The 19,879-nt window shown below is 39.8% G+C and overlaps 1 long non-coding RNA gene across 1 annotated transcript in view; it reads right to left on the reverse strand.

The window, feature by feature from the left end:
* Positions 1-19,490, reverse strand: part of LOC129205991 (uncharacterized) — an 88,551-nt gene extending 69,061 nt beyond the window's left edge. Inside the window, exon 1 of the long non-coding RNA XR_008576943.1 lies at positions 19,406-19,490. This is a non-coding gene — a long non-coding RNA (uncharacterized LOC129205991). The remainder of the gene's footprint in view (positions 1-19,405) is intronic.
* Positions 19,491-19,879: the final 389 nt, after the last annotated feature.

Below are 19,879 nucleotides of genomic sequence, written 5' to 3' on the forward strand. Positions count from 1 at the left end.
ACTAATCTGAAAAACTATAGCCATCGTTACATTTATTGTTCCACATAGCTGCGACCTGCCTCCAAAGAGAGCAACTTTCAAGCCTGCTAAGCTCATGAAGTTGCATATGACTTCTTGGGCAGAAAAATGTTCAGTAAATGTTCACTTAGAATTTAAATAAAGGTGACTTTTCAGTAAACTCAGGATACAGCTTAAACTTGTAGTCATGGACAAATAACATCTAATAAAGTTATGCCACACCAATTTTCTCCATCTTTATCTAATCATTGGTTTCCAGATGGCATTAACTTATGTTAACCTCCTTCACAAACCACTGACTTGCGTAGTTTCTTTATTTGTATTTGTTATCTCTCAAATATCAGAATTTTCTATGCTTAAAGTCATTCACAGGAAAAAGAAATATTTACATGAATGGCTTATATTGTTTTTAACATGCTTTTTAAGCACATTCTGATATAACTAGAATACCTAACAAGAGAGTAACACTAATCTCATGTTAAAGCGTGTATAGCCGCAAGCATTTAAAAGCATTGTTGTCATCCTATGTCATAGAAAGAGATATTGCAAATTACAGGACTTTTTGCTAGGTTAAATACATTTCTCAAACTGTTCCTCTTAGCTCTGCTATCATTTCAAGAAATGTCTCAAGAGGGAGGAGACATTTTTTCCTATCAATCATTCTGCAACAGCGTTTGGCAATGCCTCACATTTAAGCCATGTGGCACAAACTGTCCATTTTACACAGCTTGGCAGGAGATGGCTGTAACATGAGAAGGATATCTTCAGACTCCAGAATATTGGCACCATAATAAAAAAAAAAATTCCTTCAAACAGCGCTCTCCTGCAGCGAGATATGGTATCTTCAGAGTCACCAGGCTGTGCTACATTTGGCATTTCTATTACTCTCACTTCAGTTGAAGGGGATCAGCTGCTGAAGAACCTCTGATTTTCCTTTGGGGTTTTCAGCAGTGTGTTTCTAGCCCTTCTTATCACAACACAGAGAGGCCTGGAAACTACAACTCTTCACATTTCAATAACAATTCAAATTTAACAATCTTAATAGTTACACTTCATAATTCGGGTGTTTGACTCATGAAGTTGGAGTTCCTGAGTTGCCAACACTTCACAATGTTATAAAATGCCAATACTTCACCCTGCACGTGTCAGCACTCAGAGAAGCAAAGGACTTGTTTAAAATAGCACCAGTTGCAAGTCAGCTCCTAAAAAAGACAGGCCAGACCTGCCCCTGGCATTCAAAACCAGGATGGAATATCTGGAAAGCCTTCAACAGACAATATGGATGGCATTTGCTATCAGCAAGCAGTTTACTCTCTAGCTCACCCCTCAGAAATAACTTCAGTACAAAAACAGCCTTCCTCTTCCAGATCACAAACAACCCCTAGAATCAAAAGCAGGTTTTTATCCTCAAATGTGCTCATCTGCAATGATTGGAATACCTTGAACAACTTCAGCTTCTGTGCTGTGGTCTCTAGCATCTCTCACCAGACTGGTACATAAAGCATCTAGACCCTGGACTTTAATGACTTTCAGATGACTTGACCTACCTCCAAACTCTTGAATTTGGCCTGGCAGCAGAGAAGAACACTTTCCCCTGGTAATCACAGAAGGAGGAGGGGAGTACTTCAGCCTGACTTATCTAAAATGTCAGGGTTTTTTCCCCTATCATTATAAGACATACCATTAATAATAACCTAAGTGACCTGAAGCAAAATCACGAGCTTTGGGAAAAAAAAACAACAAACAAACAAAAAACCAAAAAAACCCAACCAAACAAACAAACAAAAAACACCAAAAAACACCACCACCCACAGGCAAAAAAATGCATCAGAGTGAGAGTTTAAATAACTATGGTAGATGACCTGTGAAGTCAAACGTATGCACACCATGAGGAGTCTATATCCATAGCTTGGCATTAGAGGAAACAACCTGATTTTCCGAAGGTGATGCAGGTCTGCAGTTATTTAGTGTGAGGAAACTGTGTATTCAGCAACTCTGAAAATCAGCACTGGCATGTTATCCATAGACAACTACAGAGAGTAATTTTTAGAGCCCAGGTTGGAAAACTTCAGTGAAGTATGACAGTGCATCACAGAGGTCTGAGAACAAGCAAGCAGCAGAAACAGGGAACACATTTCTGGCATTGGCATTCTGTAAGTCTCCCTGTTAGCACTAGCCATCATTTCTTCTTCTGCAATACCATAGGAGCACAAGATCGTTTAAAGTGAAAGACAAATAGGAAGCTCTAGGCTAATAGTTGTCTTTTACAATTTATACCCGTGTATGTAATGTAATCTAACTAGCTTAACGAAAAAAAAAAGCAAATGAAGTTTTACAGGCTAAGAACTAGCAAATAAAGGGAAGAAAAAAGATAGCAATTGCTAAATACATTTCCATTCAATGTGAAAAAAACACAGAGTAATATACTGATTATAAAAGGAGGAAAGAACACCAGGAATGATGCAACAAAATATTTTCCAAGCAAAATTGAAAGGAAAACAGGGGGGGTCAGGGTGGTCCCCAGCAAGTCATTGCCTTGAAAGATTTGACTCAAACCCTGAATGCACAAGAGCTAGATTAAATTTACAAAATAAAGGGTTTGATTACAGATGGATAATGCCCTGAAAATTCAGAAAAAGTATAAAACTGGTAAACAACTGTGCTGAAGATTTTCCTGTTTCATATGAGACACTGCACTTGGATTTATAATAACACAGAATGCAAGGAACAATGACACTTTTCATGTAGAAGTGTGATATAGGAAATGGGAATTCATTTTGCAGCTCAGGCATCCATCTTCTGCAACTCCCTACCTTGAGCATAAGCCTTAGCCAGTCACTCCCATTCACTTTGACAGGAAGAAATTTCATCTATCTTTAGTGTCCCTCTATAAAGTTAGAATAATACTGGTTTGACTGGGACAGTACCCCACCATTGTTAAGAAGAGTCTGAGACATTCTTTTGGACCACATTTTCACTGAATCACAGAATTTCCTCTGCCTCCCTTTTCAAGCCATGTGCTTAATAATGTACCCATTTGTGTAGCCACCATAGCAAAGTAGGAGATAGGGACCCTTGTGAATGGTCCTTGCATGCTGTTTAAATTTTATTTTTAAGAAGTCAGGCATCTCAATTACACTTCTTTTGTCAGACTTGTCTATGAACTTAGAAGCATTCTCTATTTCTCTGTCCACATCTAGTGCGTGCCCTGCCTTACTGTACTGGGGCTCCCTTGAGAGCAAAGCCTCTAGGCATTACTACAATGCATTCAGCAACAAACCCAGCAGGATACTAATAGGCTGTCTTCATTAACCTTTGCTGATTGAACTGTGCTCCATCGTATTTGCACTCTGCACATTTGTGATGTCTCATGAAGATTCATAAGGGGGATTTTAATGGCAAAAGAGCCTATATACTAAATTGCCTATGCACTGAAAAGGAAGAGTGTTTGTAGGTAAGAATAGATTATTTTTTTTCTCCCGTCATCAAAGCTGTGGCAGCACTTGAAAGGGCAAACAGAACACAGGAATGGATCAATGGAGGAACTGCAGGGATGATAATTAATGTAGGAAAATGGCTATTTAAGCACAGCAACAGAAGCTGCATTCACTAGATATCCAAAATAAAAGGAGATAGGTTCTGAGAGAAGACCCATCAGATGGCATCACCACTAGCTGATAGGCACAGGGAGTCCAGAGTGACATTTTCCTTTCCCAAGACACTGCTGTCATCCCTCACAGCACACCATGCAAACCAGTCAGAAAGTTGAGCTGTGGAATGACTCCGATAGAGTTAACTTCTGAGGGTAAACACCTTGCCTTTAAATTACCTGTGTAGTTTAAACTCCATAACAGGTTTTTTTTGACTTATTGCATTCATGAAGGTTGAACAGCTGAAATTCCAAGTAATTTTTAAGCCATGCAGAAGGATGATCAGGGCAACTCAGAATTTTATATGTATTTTATATATAAAAACATAAAAATCTCCTCCTGACTTTCTTAGGCATATATTCATATATATTACTCTCTTAGCTTCTCACTTTCTCAGTGTGGTAATTAAAAGTCTGCGGGTTACAATGTAAATTAGTCACTTGTATTTGATTGGTTTGATCCAAAGGAAAGAAAAAACAGAGTTAGGAAACTAACAGTTTAAAGACATGGAAAACCAGAAGTAGAGAGTTACCATTGAATGACCATAAAAGCATATTTGAGATAGCCATGTGAATAAAAACAAGGAAGACATTTTCAGAGCCAAAGATATGTTCTGTAGGTCTCACAACATGATGATTTATTAGTGTTAGCTTATATTAAAAAAAGGAGGACAGCAGAACAAATTTTGATGTTGCTGCTTTTATTAGGCAATGGGTACCTTTCTAGCTGCCGTTTCAAGGAAACTCAATAACTACTCTTAGCTGGAAGAAGCGCCCTTGCCTCAGACCATGAGGAAAATTAAACCATAATTCTCTTTTGGTTTAATCAAAGTCTGTAGAAGAAACCTAACTGTACTGTACAAGTTGGGGAGAAAAGGTGAAACCACAAACTCTTCAAAATCTAGGGAATGGAGACAGAATTGGAGCTTCTATAAGTACTTCCTATTTATACTTTCTTGATACAAAGCAATTCAAAACATTAACAATTCATGTCGTGTTCCTGCACTGATTGCCACACCTTGTGAAATTGCAACACATCTTCATAAGCACTCTTCAAAGCAAGGGGAAAAGCTTCATAGCTCATCAATAAACATGAAAGAGTAGTCTTACAGAAGTTTAGCCACAACATGTTCAATTATTTCAGTGGAATCAAGCAAGTCCTCACACTACCCTTGAAGAATGAACTGAAATAAGAGAAAAACCTCTGTGAAGGGTCAAATGTTTTAAAAGCTTTGCTCTACATCATGGTGTGGAATACAAAAAGATAAGAAAAAAGGTAGTCTTCTGGTGGCTGTTTCTATAATTTTTGTGTATTACGTGAATAGTTAGTAAGAATTATTTTCATTAAAACTGTACTGTTGAGGAAGAAGGACCATACTTCCTGTTAATTACAGTTCTTCATAGACGAAAAAAATTATGATAATTTGTAACCAGTGATCTGGAATGTTGTTTCTCTTTCTTTTCAAAACTCAGACAGGAATATTTAAGATCCAAATTTCTGCTTGGATGATACTTTGTGCTTATTACCTCCTCCCCCAATGCTGTTAAAATTGATTCATTAATTTTTAATCTAAAAACAATTAATGTAGGAAGTGAAAGGTTAGGTTTGAAATAAGGTGTGATACAAAGGGGATGGCAGGCACCCTGATGAGCAGCAGATTGGCTCTGATCTTTCACAAGCCAAGTGAGATGTTGTTGTTCAGCTATGGATGAAGGGGCTCATTATCCCAAAGATAATTGCCCAGATGCCACACCAGTGAGGTCACACAAAACACGGCTGTGTTTGCTGAACCAGTATTGGAGCTAATTAACAGTTAAGGTTGCAGGCAGCCATTTTGTACAGACCTCTACTTAGATACACAGCTTTCCCATCCCATTAATGTTAACCATTTGCTCACCCTCTTTTTGCTGCTGAATAAAAACATCATCTAGCCTGCCAGAAGAGCAAACACTTTGGTGTTATTTTTACAGCATTAAAATGCATCCTTTCAATCATCCTGCTCATATCAAGGACCATCAATCCTTTTCATCCCAATATCAGCTAAAGATTTGGCATCTCTTCTTGTTCAATGCTGAAGTTCTAAAAGGAGGTAACTCACACTAATATGAAACATGACAGAACATTTTAACTTTCCATCATGACTCTATTTTTTCTTCTTTCTTTCATTCTGGATTACATTGCTTACTTAATAAGGTGAAATCATGAATTGAGACCTTTTGCATATGGCGCTTTCAGAGATCCATCTATTTTTTAGCCATACCTGCCTTAGAGGGGTAGTTTAGTCAGTAATGCAGCAGTAAATTCTACACTTGCGAACTCCTGAGCCTCTACAGGCTCTCCCTTGATTTTAACGGGTCTTTCAACATGAGCGCACACAGCCATCCAAGCGGAGTTCACTGAAGCAACGGAGGATTTGCCATGACAGCAGTAGGCAGGCCAAACAGGTAGTTTTTAAACGGTCTTTTTCCGGCGCTATAATTTCTTCCAGCTTCTTTGACTGACATCTGGTATGTTGTAATTGCCTTGAAAAGCAGCAACTGAAAATTGGTAAGTCTGCATTTCTATAACAAAACAGAGGAGTTTCAACTGTTTACCCTTGTGAATTTAAGTCAAGTTTAGTATATCTTTATAGCAAAAAAATATTTCACAAAAAAAGCTGTTTTAAAATTGCCAAAAAAAAGTCAGTTTCCCCTTTCAAAGACAGTTACATTTCATCAGAACAGTCAGAATTGTTTTCTAAGAGAAAGTGAATCATTCTGGGTTTTTTGCCTTCTTTCACTAATGGAAAAAATTTTGGTTTTAAGCTGTTGTGAGACAGTACCTGCCCTACTTTTTTTCTCATTTCAGTCACTGAACTGAAAAAAAACTACTGTCTCAATCCCAAACTGCTAGCTTTATTCTTTGGACCATTTAACCATTACAGGGGGCTCTTTCTCAAGATTTATGTAGGGAGTGACGCCATTCCTACACAAGGAACGTGCAAAAGCCTGAATGACCTCCAATGTGGAAAGGCTTGCTTTCACCTAACATCCAGCTGTGCCCTGCTTTATTTACTCTTGCCTGCCACTTGGAATGTTTTGCCATTTCCTGCAGCTTCTGAAACCCTTGTCTCTTTTCAGAGGGCTGATGCTCCGCATAAGCTCACGCAATACTTCTCTTAGCCAACAATGTTAAATAAGGTCAGGTTTTGTTGTTGTGTTGGATTTTTTCCCCCTAGTACCTTCTCTCCAGTCTTTTTGCCAGGTTTGCTCATCATAAATATGTATCACTGGGGCTAGCATTGCCTAGCTTTAAAATTTGGGCATGCACTTAAATATGTATATTATGCATATATATATACACACACACAAGTATTTGAGGGGTTGTCACTTTGGATACTTTTTACAGTGATCTGCCAGGTTTTTCTGACCATGTGAAGATATTAACATTTTTCACTGCTTGGAAAAAAAAGTCAAAGGCAGGCAGTATAAATGGTTAGTGATAGCACAGCAAAAATAAAAAGAAATCTAAGAATGAATCTCTGGGAACCTGTAACAGCTGTCACAGATTGGCTGTAAATGGGTAAAACCTACACTGGAAAGAAGATACAGTGATTATTTTTTCAGGGTAAGAGGACTCCATGCAATGTAAATCTAGCCTGAGAGAACTTGCAAAGAATAAGAATACCTATTTTGAATATATGGTAGGTATAGGGGTTTTTTTCTGGTATCTGAACCTGAAAATGACAGCTTTCAAGCAAACCCCTAACAATAAAATTGTCATTGTCGTCTTTTTTTCACATATACATGCATTTTTATGACCATGCTTTTGCCACAATTATAAAATTAATTAATTAGCAGAGCACACTCCGTGAGAAAGGCAAGAAACTTATCCAAACATAGGATTCATTCAGGCTCTGCTCTAGCCTCAGTCTTGAGATCCTCTTTCTCACTAAAATTATTCTACGTGTCTGAGCTGTAGTGGTTCTGGAGATTTTAACATGGAATAGATAAAAGACAGAAGAAGAAAGCAAACACATGGTCTGATATAGGAAACACTATCCTGGCTTATTTAAGACTTTTAAAATGCTGTCTGATTCAGCATTTGCCAGTCCGACTTATTAAATCACTTCTAGCAAGAATCTAATCTATTCATATACTGCTCCAGAGTGCACAAAACGTCTGATTCATAAAGGTGTGAATTGTTTGAAAAGTCTGCTTTTTAAAAAGTGATTTTCATTTTCTTATGGAAGCATTCAAAATGTTTTAATCATTGAAGCAGCCTTCTGAAAAGAAATCCAGTTTGGGTTTAAAGATATGAGTATATTGGCTAAGTCAGGCTCCAGGTTTTACATGTTTTCATGTTATTATGTTTGACATTACACCACTGTAATCTAATATTCTGTTAGGGTATCACAACACAGTAAAAAAATCAGAGCAACCTGATTACAGATCAGCAGGAACACAGGAGCTGAAAAGGCTTTACAGCATATATACATAAGTAATGTAGATTGGAAACTGAAACTGTTGGAGTCCTGTATTTGCTTGAAAATGAGAGAAAACATTACATAGATGTCTTAGTCCAATGTATAGACAAAGAACTTCCAAAGCAGGCAAGCATGTCAGTAAGAAGGAGAAGAGATTTTCAGGTTTAATGTTAATGTATCTTTAGTAGCAGCTAGTTAAACTGGACTTGCAGAGCAACAAGATATAACTAAAAGTAAATATTGTTAATGGGAACTTTGGAGTGATTCATTCTTTTAGCAATAACAGAAATGAAAGTCACACTGCTTTGATGCTTGGAGACTAAACACTGGTATCGAACTTGACCAAGTAGGTGCACATTTTTAGAACCACCACTGGAAAGCAACAAAGATCTGGAGCAGAGAAGCTCTATGTAAAGAAAGAAGACAGTAAGGCCCTGGAGCAATGGAGCAGGGGCATGACATTGCTCCTAGTCACAGTTTTGCCTGCAGTGCAGACAGGTACTTATATTCCTGACAAGCTGCCTTTTAGCACTGTGATGACAGAAGTTTGGTGCTTCTGCAGGTGGTGAGATGGGCATTGCTTTTGAAATAACTTAACTTACATTAACTAAGTTTCATAAACCAAGTCCACCAGTATAACATATACAACCATTATCTGTCCCATCTGAAGGAGAACGAGGCTATGTAAACTAGAAAGACATCTTTCACTTTCCTCATACTACATCAATATGCCTGCTTTGAAGACCCATCACAAAGCTGGCTTAGTAATAAGCAAATAAAGAGGTGCTCTGTTCCTTCCTAGCAGTATGAATATTAATGTGGTATTTCTGTCCATCATATATATTACATTTATTCTCTAGGTGGCAAAATTTGATCCAATATGTGGTTACCCAGTTGAAGTACCTTAATGATACCCTACACAAATGCTGAATACAGTACTGAAACACCATATTTATGTCTGGGATATAAGAGTCTGGCCTGTTGCAATGTTTGGATTACAATTTTAGATTAGCATTAGTAAAAATAGTATTACAGAGCAGGACCTTTGCTGCACAAAAGAGTACTTAGATTTGGAATATGCAAGAAATTATACTGACTTGTAGACTCAAAACAAATTCCAAGGGGCTATCAGTATAGCACAGCCGTGGGAATGAAAGTCAGTTTGTATGCCTGCTTCACTAGTTTTGGACAACTTGAACAATTGTATGTCTATATTTATAGATAAAATATTATACTGTTTGACATCAGTGCTTCATAGTAACACGCAGAATTTTAGGTAGCAGCTAAACAAAAAAGTAAAAAAAAATACAATCAAACTTCAACAACTTATAGCATAATAGTGAGCATAATAGTGAACCACCAGAGCACTCTGGGTCCAAGTCCTAAGGTGGCAATCAGTCCTTACCGCAAGCTCTCCCTAAATTGTAGAATGGGGTCATGTGGATGCTCTGTGATGGCAAGTGTGCCATATGGATTATGATCCAGATTTTTTTTTTCTCCTATTTTTTTCCTAGGCTGAGAATACTGAATATTCTCTCTGAAATTCACTGTCTCTGTCCTCTCCAGTTCATGCAGCAAACAACCAACTGTCTATCAACCATCTCCTCCACCTCTGTCATATCTGTTGTGGCCTGGCTCTCCCACCCTGCTCACAGAGGCAGCAAGATCTGCTGACTGCTTTACTTGACATTTCACTCAATTTACATAATTTCTTCTTTAAAAAAAAAAAATATCTTTGGCTTGAGACAGCAGTGTCTCTGAATGTAACAGAACCTCACAGCATTGGAGGGTTCTAAAATGCTACAGAGGAGCAATAAACCACACGGAGCAATTTTTGAAGTTTCTACTGACACTGTTAATGTCAGCGGGGAAAAACAAGCAGAAATTGCACCTCTGTCTCAGAGCTCATTCCATGGCATCCTGGAAACTACTGTGCCTGTTTGGTACCAGGATATCTGCTTCCCAGTGAGAAATTGATATATTCCTATCTCAACCTGTTTGACAGGTATGTGCAGGTATGAATAGGGTAAAGGTACAGGACAGATTCAAAAGCCAGAAAATGACAAGTACTAAGGAAATCAAACATATTTCCATTCTCTGTGTAACTGGATCCCTACCAGTTTTAAAAAACAACAACAACAAAAAACCAAACACAAACCACAAAAAAAAAACCAAAACCCAAACACAAACCCAAGAAAAGCCCTCACAGTTTTCCTGAACAGTGAAATGAGATCATCAATGAGAAACAGCAATGAGATCATCTTTCCCAATATCAAGAACAACACTGGGGTTTCTGAAAAGCAATCTGGCTTTCCGAGGTAATCCCTCCTTTTGTCCCCACAGGGTATCATTCTTCCTCACAACAGCAGAAGATAGCAGGGTGCACCTTTTCAGGCAGGGAAGCTTCTAGGTTTTTTCAAAACCATTGCCTGCTTCATTTTTATGAAAAATTAGTTGTGATAATTGAAGCCAAACTAGTTTTTTTTACAGTGGCTCAGGGAAGAGAGAACATCATAGCAGCAGCCACTGTATTACCTCCAGCACAACGCCAATCAAGTTCCCTTCACTGGTGTTTGGTTGTCCCACTACCCGTAACACTCATTATAATCTTCAAACCATCCTGTGCAAATCCAGGCTCCATGCTTAGGTCACCAGTGGTAATGCAAGCTGATCAAATGCAGGAGTCTTGTGATGGTGTTGCCTGCCTCAGACTGCCCTCCTTTGCATTTCTATGAACTCTTTCCCCTTTCCTCCATGCTCAGTTCAGAGCAGAGCAGCGCGCTGCCAATCTCACTAACCAGTAGAGAGGGAGGTTTCAGAAGGCTGCGTATGGCACTGTGCGAACACTGACTTATATATCCACAGCCTGGCTGGAAAGAGGAAGAAAAAAGCAACGCTCAACGAAATTAACTCACAGTTTGCCCAGCTGTGTAAGTGCCTGTTGCCCAGGGTATGCTCCTCTGCATGAATCACATTCTGTCCTTTCTTTTTTGCTACTAACACTGATTAAAATTCCTTTCCAACTCTTCTTCACCCTTCCTCCAAATCAAAGTCATCTTATAATAACCTAAGCAAATGATACCACCACACTGCAGCTATTTTTTTCTTCAGACAAAGCTATTTGCCCATTTCATTCCAAGTAGTTTCACAGTAATGGAAACGCCATTCAGAGATGAATAACTTAATCCTTTCTCTTAACGGCCTTCCCTATCTCTTCCATTTGATTTGGTGTCTTTGCTGGCTCAGTATCTGTTTAACTGATATTTGTTGGAGCAAAGACCCTATTTTCTAAAATATTTGCACAGTGGCTAGGCAAACTTATGAATATGCTTTTATAACTGCTTTCATTTCAAGGGGAGCACTGCGGACAAGCTGCTAATTTAAGTCATTACAGCCTGTCAACAAAGATCAGTTAACTTTGATGTTTCAGGTAATTACCCCTTTTTAATATTTATAATGTAAAATATATAGAGAAATAAATGGAATTAACAGCACAGTGCAATTGCTGATTTTCTAAGCTCTGCAGCCATGCATATAGAGGACAAGGATGAGATTAGTTTATTTGAAGAAAGACTGTCCAATTTCATTGTTTAAAATATAATAAGTATATTACAAATTATTGGACAACCTCATCTAAATCACATTAAGCTTTTATAAAAAGCCATTACTATGTTGGAATTTAGTCTTCCTGAAAGTGGACTGACTGGTATGATACTTTTATCAATTGCATACATGTCTGTCTTGTGCATACTGTAGAATTTAGAAATCCAAGGCAAGGAGAGATCAGCTCCATTTGGTGTCAAACTTCTAACACAACGTTGTTCCACGTAAGTAGTCACGCAACAGTCAGCAGCTTGTTCCAGAAACTCCTAAGGGGACAGTTCACTATGCCTTACCTTCCCATGCAAATATAACAACAATTATCCACCAGCTTATATGTAATTTGGAATGCCAGAAATGTACACATATAGGTAAGCTTAATAGCAATGGTTAAGGTGTTTTTGTGGATCCTTTCATTTTCTTGTGATCTCCCCATCACATGGGCATCATAGTTATCAGGTGATATTAAGATAATTAATTCTACAAATTAAAACTGCTCTGTCTGTTGCCGATCCCTCAGTCAGGCCAGCTAATCCCCTATCTTGTTTCCTTCTGGAACCTGCAGAAATTGTAGTTTCAGAATATGGGACTGTCAGGAATGACAGCCTCACTCAATCCAATGGCCACTTCTCAAGACACTCCTGCTGTTCACAGCCTTTATTTTCTATTGCAGGTACTTCTAGCCTCATCTTTATGGATTAAAGGTTGCTCCCAGGTCCTAAAGTGTACCAAGGTTTGGTTTGATTTGCCTTGGTTGCCTCCATATACATCTCCAGTTCCCTGCTGAACCAGACATTGGTTTTTTTTAATTATGGAGACATTTTTTGTTTTCAATTCCTATTGGAATAAAATGTCAAAGATAACAAAGCACACTTCACTGTCTCCATTATGTAATTTAGCAGACCTAAGAAGAGATCACAGGCTGAATCTACATATCCTTCCCAGTAGGCGCTCGGGGGGGGGTTTGACATCCCTTTCCACCAAATCATTATTTATGAACTCATGGATAACACATGCTACACCAATACTTCACTGCAACCTCATAGCCACCTGACTGCTGCATTCTCTGATACTACTACAGCTCTTTCCCATGAGGGGCCTTATTTTTTGGAAACAACTTGCAAACTTTAAAAACTTCCTTAATGTCATTCGTTAGCTGAAGAAAGCATACAGCACCTATGATCCTTCTTTCATATTACTTCAATCTTAAGAGTCCTTCCTGTGTTCTTTTTCACCTATTACTCCAATCCCTCAACATTATCAGATTTAGCAGTCACGAATCCATTTTCACATCAATGCACTTTTTTGCTTTTTTCCTCACTTTTAAACATTTGCCACGTGTTTCTTTTTATCATAGAGAAGCAGCTTCCGTTAACACATTGTACAGCTATTATTGCCAGAGTACATTAAGTGCTCCAAAACTAGTCACATACAAGACTACTGCCAGACAATCTTGGGTTTTCTTGGAATATAATGCTTGCAGATAGGATAGAAAACAAAACCCTGCTTAAACTCTGTCCTGATTATTTTCCAGAGACCTTCAACTCTGAATGGGGCTCTTCTTGCCCTCATTCTCCTCAGATTATTTTCTTAGTTTGTTTTATGCCTTTACCGTGTGTATGGGCCAATAACCACTCAGCCAGAGAGTGGCAGAGGGGGTCTATTTCATTCAGTGTCTGTGTTTTAACCTCTCAGCTTTTCACCACCAGAGCCTCTGTGCCTCAAAAGTCTATCCAGCTGGCTTACGGCAGGATGTCTTTATGGTACAGCTCTCAGTCGCCTCAACCTGATTCACTAGCACCTGTCCCCTGCTATCGCAGGTCTTTATGCACTGCTGTACTGAGTAGAAACTGAGGATTAGCAGTACTTCTGGTGACTTTTGGATCAGTTTAATCAGGCTAACCATCTGGGTCATTTCAGCTCTCTTTCAAAACCTGTAATAATTACCATTTTTGAATCAGCCATTGCCAGTCAGCTGCACTGAACTAGAGTTCTATGACTGGCTCATAATTAATTCTCTTTAAAATAATTGTCATTTCTGAGTAAATAACAACCAGGATCAGATGGATGAAAAGAATTTTCCCTTCCACTGCTAATTACCAGTATAAAAAAAACCTGGATGTATCCTTGGCACATCTTGCTCAAAACAAATAAAGCTGGAACACATTATACCATCTATAACAAATGGCATTTGTTTATACAGAGCAAAGCTTTCTGAACCCATGACTGTATCTTGCTCTTGAGTAAAAGCTACCTCCAGCACATCAATTAGCACAGGGTAATTTAATTTATGTTCAGCCAAGTAACACAGGGTCTTCTTACAAAGAGGAGAAGAGCCAGAAGGAAAGGCACTCTGAAGGTAATGCAATATTGAGCATGCAAAGGTTGCAGGCAGATTTCAAGACATCTTTGGTTCACATCTTGCAGCATGTTCCTATTTTGATTAGGAAAAAAAAAAAAGAAGAAAAAAAAACCAAAACCATATAAACTCCCAAGAATACTCATTAGTCTCTAAAGTAGTAGCCTGTCACTGCCAAGTCACTTTAAGTCATTTAAAGTTTTATACTTAAGTTTGTACAGCAAGCCCCTTCCCATTAGCTCCCAACCACCCGGACGTGTAGCACCTCCAGCAGGGAGAGGCTGGGGCAGCAGAGGGGTGGCTCCGCAGCACCCTGGCTGCTGCTCCCCTGCTCCTGGCACCTACAGCCATATTATGCCCTGTATGTTACATTAACTTAAGGCAGAGCAGGTATCTGGGTTCTGTTCCCCCCTCCCAATCAATCAATTAATTATATAATAAAACCCGGTTTGAGCAGTTAAAAAAAAAATTACGTATGTATACGGTTAGATCCAGATGTGTGTGTGTCCCCCCACCACTTGTGCGGTGGGGAGGCTGTTACCTCAGAGGTGTCTGAGGGTGGCGGGGGGCCACCGCTGAGTCCTGGCCAGGCCGTAGCCGAGGCCCCTTCCCCACACCACTGCTGCCCGTCTTTCCTGAAGACACATTGCCACCTAGCAACAGCACGGTGTAATCTACAGCACAATAGCAAAGCCTCTAAAAGATGGGGTTTAAAAAAAAAAAAAAAAAAAATCCATCCAAACACAAGAACCGTGCCCCTCAGAGGGGCGACAGGCTGTTGTCACTGGCTGTGGGAACGCCAGGCACAGGCACAGGCTGCGCAGAGGCAGGAGGAAGACGAGGGTGGCATGGGCTGGCGGCTGCCGGCCCTGCGGTTTTCAGACAGAGGCACAGTCCCGTGTGCATCTCACCCACCGGCATGCCTGGCGTACCTCTACCAGTCTGAGAGGTCTGCACCGGCTGCGGCGTGCCCTCCTGGCGGGGCGTCCCTGGCAGGACGTCGGGGCCTTGTTTCCCTCAGGTCCCCGCCCGGTGCTGCCGCTGTGTCCACCTCAGGAACAGATGTTTCCCTGGGTGAATTTGTTCTTGCACCTCAATGCCTGGGACTGACTGCCAGGGAAGGAAAAAATAATGGGCGGGAAAAAACGTGAACAATTTTAATTCTTTTTCCTCAAATAGAAATGTAGGTGAGATGGTGGCATCAGGCTCCCTTTTCTCACCACAACCCAGTTGGCACGCCCCTCTGTAAGGAAATTTGGCGGCAAGTCACTCCTCTCCTGGGCAAACCTCACTAATTAAAAATTCCTCCCATTCCTTTCTTGGTTCCTTCCTTGTATGGTTCACGGCATAACGCCCTCCTGCATCAATCTGCCCATCGCCAGCTCTCTAAACGCCACCCAGTCACTCTCTGCAGCGAGAGGGTGTCAGAGATGGCTTCAGAGCAGCACCCATCTTGCGCCCACCTGCAGGGAGGGAGGGAGCTTGGGTGTTTGCATCCCATCTGTCTGCTGCGGGTACAGCTGGGATGGTGCAAAGCCACAAGCTTGTCAGGAAAGGGGGCCAAAGGAACGGGAAGGAACTCAGTAGGTAGAGATGTGTTTTAAACGGCATGTCAAGGTGAAATTATTATTTAATCCCTTTAACTGTCCTTTGTGTTCATCTTTGCCTATGAGCACACAGGCAAGAGATAGAGACTCATAAAAATTTTTTTTAAAAGTCTTTGAGGTAGGCTTAGGAATATTTTCTTCATGCACTTCCAAAGCAAAAAATTTAGAGTTTTGCTATCCAAATTACTTTATCTTTTATCTTGCAAGGGTTTTTTTCTTTTTCCCCTCACATTTTGCACTATTAGTTTTTAATAGGAAGTGGGGACTTTTTGGGAGATCAGTACCAAATTTGGTATTGCCCAAGGTAACCTGAGTTTAACTTTATCCTGCTAAAAGTGCTATGAGTTTTCAGTTCCAAACAATGATTTTCATCAGTAATAGTGTCCCCTCTCATTACAACAAAATATTAAATAAAGGAATGGGGTATAATGTGTTGAACCAACTGTATTTCCTCATAAATCACACTGGAATTATTTCAAGGTCTTCAGTGGGGACACCAGCTCAGTAATTTACCCCTACAAAGCTTGAAGAGGGGGGGGGGGGGGGGGGGGGGGGGGGGGGGGGGGAAGAAAAAGACATGCAGTTATTTTAATCAATAGCATCCTCTGTCAGCAAGGCACCTACAGGTCCTACAACAAAGAAATGAGAATGCATTCACTGGGAGCCTAACACATCTCACAGCCGGCTGCTGAGACTGAAGTGAACAAATTCTTTTGTGAACCTGTGCAAACCTGAAGTCAAAAATCACCTCTCACTGATTTAGTGCACAGTACTGTACATTGACACTAGCTATTACTTGCTCTATAAACTGCTTTGAAATAACACACGCTCTTACAGAGGCCTTACACAACTGAACGTTTTGATGAGTGATACGGTGGTGCTTAGAATTACCAAGCTGGAGTGCAAATGTTTATTTCAGTGTCTCCTCAGAAATGCATTGGAAAAAGAACCTCTCTTTGAAACTGCACAGTGGCTTCATTGACCTTTCTCTGATACATTTCTAGAAAGTGTGACACTCAGCTACAAATAAAATACCTTCGAATTGCAGCTGTGATTTTGCCCCAAAACTGTAGGTACAGCAAAGTCATCTCTTCCAACTGTAGAGAAAGTTATTTCATATTACACACAAATCCATTACTGGTAATACTTTGGGATTTTCCCTTTATGATGCTATCTCACATTTTGGTACCACTTCACACTTCTTTAAATATATGGCCCAGAAAGCCAGAGTAAAATATATTAATAGTGTTGAGATAATTGCGTGTCTATACGCAGATGAAAACACAAATGGATGGATATATGCAGCTATTCGAAAGATGGCATTAGAAGAAAGATAAGTAACTGTGAGGCTAAATACAGCTGCAAATCTAAAAGGCAGCAGTGCTGACAAACCTCACTGGTCCAAAACTACAGCATAGCTATAGCATTGCTTGAAGTTGAGTTAATGGTTGCTGAATGTGACCCTTCATTCAGCAATCCTTACACAGGAGTTCTTGAATTATCTGAGAGAGATGAGAGCTTTTTTACATATCGACTCAAAATACAAAAGTACAGCAATCTCGGCTGTCACAGCAGGGGCAGCTCCCCCAGACCTTGGCTGCAGCATCCTCTGGTTCAGGAACCAAACCGGCTCTAATCTGTCCCTGCCAACACTGCCCGGACAAAGGTGATGCGCTTTCAAGCAAAACGCCCAGGTCTGACCCACTTCCTTCCCTCCCATCTCAAGTTCGATAAGCATTGTTTATTTCTCCAAAGCATGTAGCTATTTGGGATGCCCAAGTCATATGACTTTGAAGGTTATTTCTTGTGACAACCCTGGCCTTTCTTTCCCAGCAGTTATGCACAAAACAGAGCAGTGCACGCATCCCTGAACCAGCCCCAACATGAGAAGCAATGCAGTAGCATCCTCACAGCACGCTCCCAGACTAACTCGCTTTGTCGTGACGGCTAAGTAGCAGAGGAACAGCCACCATAATGTGGGTATGACGCTTCCGAGTGGGCATCTTTGCATAGTCTGGTAGCCACCAGTTTATTCAGTGACAGTTTATGTCTTTCCAGATCCAGTCTGGCTGCAGAGAGGATGGGGGTGCAGACATAGCCTCTGCAGTAACTGCTTCTTTCTCAGATAAATAGAAGACTCACAACCTTTTATTCTTACCTCTTTCTGGGAGGGTCAATAAAAACACTGCATATTTCTAACCTGGGGATGCAAACTTTCGTAATTATGGGAGGTTGTGTCTCTACAACTGTCCTGGCAATTGCACAGTGCTTCATTGCACAGTGTAGATTTATTCACATCATTATTTTCATGAAATAGGGAGAATTCCTTGCACACTAAGTCATGCCAAGCTTTGTTAGGCTTACAGGCTAGAGGGTTTTGGGGATTTTTTCCTTATCTGGGTCTTCGTATGCCTGCAAACCCCAAGAGACATCCTTCTAAGTAGCAACCAAATTATTAGCACATAACAATTTATGCTTCATTAACATCACTCTGCAATTTAACAATGTTAAATGTGGATCAGAGTGATTCTCTTGTCTTTTCTAGCATGACCTTAATTATTCTGATACCATTTCCCAATACCGTGTTATACTGGAGATAATTGGCTCTAGCAACTTCACATCTAGACCTCCACTCTTCCACCAATTTACTACATTCTGCCTCAACAAACTCTGTCCTGTTGTCAAAGATTGTTACATCTGAAAAACAGGTAACACATGGCAAGGAAAAAGGGGAAAAAAATTACTAAGCATGATCACTTATTTAGTTGTAACATTCTCTGGTGACCTTATCTCAAGGAAATAAAGACAATATCAAGCAAGTTATTATTTGTGGTCTTTTTTTTCCTTCAGTGAAAAAAAAATTAAAAAAATCTCTGCCTACCTTATTGCTGCCTACATTTTTTCCTATAGCACCAAACATAAGGTATATTGTTTGATTTAGTCTGTATTTTTGGCTTATGTGAAAGTCTTAAGAATTTTTGCAATACCGTAATTAGCTCAAAGCTAATATAATTCTGGCCTTTTAATTAGATTTTGCAATCCCCAGATAACCTTTCTATGCCATTCACCATGCTGTCCTTGGCAGGGGCAGGCAGTCTACGCAGATACATGGCTGCCTCCTGCCAAACACATAAGCAGGAACACTTACATTCAGCATTGTCTGATAGTAAAAACACAGTTCCTTTACTCACACTTGTAAATACACACCTTATCTTATGTTTCCCTAATCACGTCATGTAATTCCTCAGCTGTCACCTTAACAATCACAGTCCACCTTTTGTGGTTTTTTGGTTGGTTAGTTGGTTGGTTTTTTTGGTTGGTTTTGTTTGTTTGTTTGTTTGTTTGGGGTTTTTTGGTCAGATTCATAGGTACTTAATCTAGCTCTGAAGCTTGTTCCAGTGGCTTTTGTTAAGTCATTGCAACCATCTATTTTCTCTAAGGCTCGTGTTCCCCTTAGAAATCATGTCATGTAATGGGAAAAAATAATTTCTCTACCTTGGGGGAGGTAAAGGTCATTCGCTTTTCAAAACATTTCTTATTTCTTCCTTTTTACATAACATACAGGACTTTGAAGCCTTTGTAATTCACAGCTTCTTCTGACTAAATTTGATTGTTAACAGTTGGAGAGACTAAATGGCCTAAAACCAGCCACTGTTAAAATAAAGCTATCTAACAATCTTCTTGTTCTGTAGCTACAACTACTTACGACTCTTCCTCCCGTTGTCCCCCACCAGGTTCTAGTGAATCTCAATAGCAGCAGAAGTTTTAGCAGCCCTATTTCCCCATCTTTGGGCTTTCCTGGTTTGTTCTCTTCATGTTCCAGTGTCACTCAGTGCTCAGTCAGTGGAGATCAGCTTTCTCTGACATTGCCAGAGAAACAATCTTTTCGTGTAGGGGAGGGAGCTATTGGAAACAAAGGGAAAAAAAAAAAGTATGACTATATGAAAGTATGAAATTAATTAGTAGATATCTGAAATAATTAACTTGAATGCAGCATTATCATCACAGAAAATAGTTCATATTACCTAAACTATACAATTTAGCTGATCTAAAGTCTTTCTCTAGTCAAGAGAAAGAAGGTCCTTCCTTGTGCAATTCAGAGCATGTAACTGAGACACCATAAGTCACCCACCAAGTTAGCCTTTTTCTCCTCAGTGAAGGCAGAGAGAACAGTGTTATT

The sequence above is a fragment of the Grus americana genome, chromosome 4 (genome assembly GCF_028858705.1).
Source record: "Grus americana isolate bGruAme1 chromosome 4, bGruAme1.mat, whole genome shotgun sequence".
Lineage (NCBI taxonomy): Eukaryota > Metazoa > Chordata > Aves > Gruiformes > Gruidae > Grus > Grus americana.